The following is a 5050-nucleotide window of genomic DNA, read 5'->3' as shown; positions in this document are numbered from 1 at the left end:
AACAACGCGACGATGAAAGGATGGTCTAGTTCTCACGCGGGTCCTAGCGCGTGAGGAATAGGTGGAAGGACGCGGGTAGTCCGGTGAACAGCATCCAGAAGGAGGACGGGTCATCTTTCGAGGCGAGGTTTAATGACGCTATAAAGATCTGGAGATGGTTAGGTGGACGAAAACGAGCAAGCCGGCGAGCGTGGTTCACATTTTTTCGAGTACAATGACCGTTTTACTCGCGATCGTGTCGTGACCGCGGGTCGTTTCCTTGGAAAACCGACGTGACGCGACGCGACGATCTTGCTGGTGACACTGGCGTCAACTTTTCTCCAGTAATGCGGCATAGATCTTTTCAACTAAGCGTAGGTATGTTACGACACGTAAGGTAAGCGCGGGTAGTAAGGCCCACCTGGATCTATAATTTTTTCAAAAGATACCTACTTGTACATATTTTTGAAAATTTTTTTTTAGAAATCTATGGACATTAAACTATAAACTATAATATTTATAACAATATATGAACACAATAAATATACGAAAATTAATAGGTTTTTAAATACCTTGTAAACGGGCTTTGTTTCGTGCAGAGCAGGTAATAACACCCACCTATTTATTTAGTATGTACAATTCGGGTAAACAAAGGCATCGTCGTCCTCAGGTGCGAGCCCAGCGCAATCCTCGTGTATCCAGGTGAGACACGTGACACACTGTCGCATATCACTCTTGAATGCAGTTCTGCATAATTCGCAAAACCAATTGTCTACAGAGTTGCCGTCCGCGTTTCCTCTGGAGGTGGATGGCATGGGCTCTTGTTCCCACACTCTTGTCTTTTTTCTTCCGGTTGAAGTGACACGAGCTTTGGAGCTCTTCTCAAGATCGTTCCTGCTTTCGAAGAGGTCTCTGGTTACTTGCTGAGCCTTAAAGCCCACATAATATTTTGGTGGGCCTTATTATCTGTTTTGTCACTTCCTCATTGCCGAGGTTATACCTACGTCAAGCTTGCACTTTACAAAATCATAAATTTTCTGGAAATATATTGCCAACATATGTACTTATACATACCTAAAGTTGTACAGTAATTGGATAATAAGTAGTCCCAATACAAAGCCAAGAAACCGACGTAATTCTTATAATTGCAGCAACGCTAGTTGCCGGGGAAGCATTTGTTGAATTTACCAAGGATTAATGGCCTTGATTTTGCGATTCAAAGCGAATGATTCCAGCATCCAAAGATCGACTTGGAGAAGGCGAGTTGCGTTGCGTACCGTAGTTAATCCTGCGCTTGGTTTTACGGTTGCGTTCCGCCTGAGAAATCAACACCGCCCTCCATTGATGCTTCATCAACGAAGGTGCTGGAAAAATGTTGCACAGGTACGATCGGCCGACCGATCAGTAGTCGAGGTCAGGAGACATTAGCGCGGCCTGCAAGAAATAGGTGGCAACCGAGTAGATATTAACGTTCGCTCGTTTTTTCCCCCAGCGCTGAGTCTTTATGACGGCGCTTTCTGCTTTGGCCGTTTGCCTGCCAATGTACCTACGCGTATTTCCATTTTTCTCCCAACAGTCGTTGTTTCGAACGCGCGAAGCGATTACCTTTGACGTCGTTCGAGTTGCGCACGACTATTAACGCGGACCATCTTCTAAAGGAGTAAGTATCTATAGAAATCCTGCACTGCGAATCCTTAGTTACCGAGAGAGTGTCGACTCCTTTGTCGATTGCCGAGTCGTCTCGCTGACGGATTTATAGGTAGCAACTCCTTTCTCTTTGCCGCAGATGGACCTGGAAATGGTGTACGAAGAATTTGGTAGTTGCCAAGTCGACTGTGAACGAATAAGAAGGTGATTTGAGACACGCCAAGTTGGATTAGTTGGACCGAAGTGATGTTTCGAGGATTGTGAAGCTTGTGAATGTGTAGCACGATGCTTGAATAAGTGGCGATTGCAGAGCCGACGGAAGGTCGGTTAACCTCGGTTGTAACTGGTCGGGAGAGACGATCCCGGTCCCATTACCGTGACGCTTCGAAACCAAATGGCTACAGCCACAGCCACCGCACATGCTGGCTACTTTGCGGTCGCGCCATTACATGCCATTACGTGCCACTTGATTCTCTGAAAGCACCCCCAATTCTGATATAGGTACGCCACGAACTTTACTCTTTCGAGTGACGCGAACGTCGGTTAGTGAACGTCAACCGGACCTTTGGTGGCGTGCATACGCGTGCCTACCTACCTTCGAGGCTTCGATCCAGAATCTATCGCGCCAGTGATCGTTCGTCGAGAGTAAACACGTGCTCGCGATTGCGCAGCGCCGGTCCTCGGATGTACGGAAGAAAAGGCAGCCGCTAGAAAACTCTATCAGGCTGCATCTCTCGGTCCGACTCTCTACGTAACTCGCATACGTAATGAAGGAACGAACGACCGGGCTGAACGGGAGAGCATATGCTGTATCTCTTCCCTTACTTTCTCTCTCTTCTTCACCTTCGTCTTCGTCGTTTCATTTCGTTCCTTTTACATTTTACAACGCCGTGCGGAAACGCGTCAATACACTCGTAACGAAACGCGTACCCATAGTCCATCCGTCAAGAATATGTATCTATAGCTGACGTAGGATCAGGGAGTTTAAGTCCGAAATAGGCGAGTATCTACATACGCATTCTCTCACGATCCTCGCGGCCTCGCGGCCTCCAAAAGAAGAAAGCCGTACTCGAAGAACGTTGCGTATCTCGGGCGGCTCATCGGCCGGGAAAGTCTTTGTCCGTGGCGAACGTCGCGTCGCGTAAATCAACCGAAGGCTCGAGGAGACAACGAGACACCGAACAGGGATCGTAACGCGACGCGACGCGACCCCTCCGTAACGCCGAGCCTTAATTAAACGACCCAGCAACGAGTGTTGGTAATGCGCCTTTTCTCTGTCTCGACCTTCGCCTAATGTCTAATCTAATGCTTGCGAAAAGCTTGCTGGTTACCGGCGTTAGGATGTCGCCAGCTCCAGGGCCAGCGACTCTCCAGCAGTGATATTAGACTTAGCGAGACGCAATTGTAATACGTACGGGATCGGAGAGAATCGTTAGTGCGGCGAATCGGACGGGATGGAAGAGAGGGCGGAAATTTATGGAAACGTGGAAGAAAGAATGAAAGGAATGCGCGTAGCGGCCCAGATAGCCAGATACCTGTCGGCGATGGAGCGTCGAGAGTGGAGAGGTTCTCGCGGCAGCCCCTCTTTTACATATCGGTGAGCTGTACGCTCGCGATAGATGCGATGCCGCGATACCGCGATACCGCGGCGCCAACCACCCTGTCCACCTATCGCACCCGCATCCTTCTCCCCGAAACCCTCTACGCTCCACACAGTCCACGTACATACGGGGACGGAGCGCGCAGAAGCTGTAGGCAAGTAAAAAGATTAAAGAGGAAACGGAGGTGTAGGTGGGGGGTGGAGGTGAAGGTGCAGCAGGCGGAGAGAAGGACGAAGGACGAAGGAGGTAAAGATTGCAAGGGCAGATGGCGTAAAGATCGTACCATTGTTTGCTTTCTGACAGCGATAAGTTCACAATAAAGTTACATTCGTTTCCAAGTAAGTGTCTGTCCTCTCGTTCGCGTCTTGCCCATCTTTCTTCGTTTTAGCCTCCCGCGTATCTTGTCCCGGTCGCATTCTCGGCTTCTCTCGTGCCGCAGTCGCGTCGAAGCACCCTTGAAACCGGCGCGGCGATAACCATAACTCTCTTCGCACCCGTGCGGCCCACCATTTTTTTCTTCTCTTTCATTCTTATACTTATACTTACGGCTTTCGTTCTGCCCCTCCTTCGTCCTTCTTCTCTTCGAGATCATCGCGTAATCCTCTACTCGCTACCCTTTCTCTTCGTCCACCATTCGAATTAACTTGAAGCAGTCGCGGTGGTTTAGTTTAAAGTAGGTAGGTATCTAAACAACCCTTCGTCTTTCACACCGGTCTTAGTGTTGGCATTGGTGGTTGTTCGAAAATAAGCCACCGCACTGCAACTACATATTCTGAGTCCCTTTTGGAGATGCAGCTGACTTGCCGACGAGGCTGAATGCTTGGCGAACCGATTATTCGCTGGCGATCAGTCACGATCGGTCACGCATGAGCTGGATCAAACGCGGAACGAAGAGGAAAGCGGAGGCCGATGGAGGGAGGGGGCGGACCGGAGCTCGTGCCGATGCGCGATCTTCGGAACGCATCGCGGACACTCGACACTCGACACTCAACACTCTGGGATGCGCGTAACACCCGTACGCGTCCACTTAATATCGCCCCATTAGCCTCAATTAAACGGACAGTTAAGTACGCATTCCACGCATAGCGCGGAGCCTTCGGGGCTCGTGGTGGCACGAGCGCGAGCAACAGAGCCAATCTGGCCCCCCTCGTAACCCGCCTCGATATTCCTTACCTACAATCCTCGCGCTCTCGTTTTTTCCTCGTTTCTTCCTTTTATCTCTTATTCGTTTGCTACGATTCCTCGTGGAAAGGTAAACAGCTGAGGGAATGACAATAATTAGGCGAGGCAGTTTAGTGAAGTGAAAGAGCAGTGGGACTCGCGAAGCAGATAGGTACTTACCTACATATACGTATTAATTATAGTCCAGTGAAATTAGTATCTGTCTTCGGATTAAATCCCAGCAAGCTAAATTTTCGTATGGTCCTTTTCTTGGTCGTTTTAAACAATATGTCAAAAGTACCCATCGATTCGACCGCCGCTAAAAATTTTACAGAGAGTTAAAAAAAGAACGATTTTTCGCGAATATCTCGTTATCTAGCAGTTTTACGACAAAAATAGTTATTATGAAATTTATACCTTAGGAAATTCTCTACAAAAAAGGTTGTATAAGTTTTTTCCGTAGGCGTCGTCGTTTTCGTGTATGGCGGGTTACCAAGTTTCAACCCCCGTACTCTTGACAAGGAAAAATCCCGAACCTGGAAATTCAAAAAAAAATATGAAACTTTGTAAATATGTAGGGGATGTCCTCCTGAGTACAACGCAATTTTGGTTGCTGCCCAAATTCATTCCAAGAGGGTGAAATTGACACCTTTTTAGCGGAG

General features: G+C 48.4%; 1 long non-coding RNA gene across 1 annotated transcript; it reads right to left on the bottom strand.

The window, feature by feature from the left end:
* Window positions 1-565: 565 nt before the first annotated feature.
* Window positions 566-4363, bottom strand: LOC143366801 (uncharacterized). Its single transcript, XR_013084821.1, has 4 exons — window positions 3774-4363; window positions 3511-3681; window positions 1054-1812; window positions 566-979 (listed from the first exon to the last, which is right to left on the bottom strand). It is a non-coding gene; the product is annotated as an uncharacterized LOC143366801 (long non-coding RNA).
* Window positions 4364-5050: the final 687 nt, after the last annotated feature.

This window comes from Andrena cerasifolii, chromosome 3 (assembly GCF_050908995.1).
Source record: "Andrena cerasifolii isolate SP2316 chromosome 3, iyAndCera1_principal, whole genome shotgun sequence".
Taxonomy (NCBI): Eukaryota; Metazoa; Arthropoda; class Insecta; order Hymenoptera; family Andrenidae; genus Andrena; species Andrena cerasifolii.
Note: the sequence above shows the minus strand (reverse complement) of the source record. Positions and strands in the feature narration are given on the sequence as shown.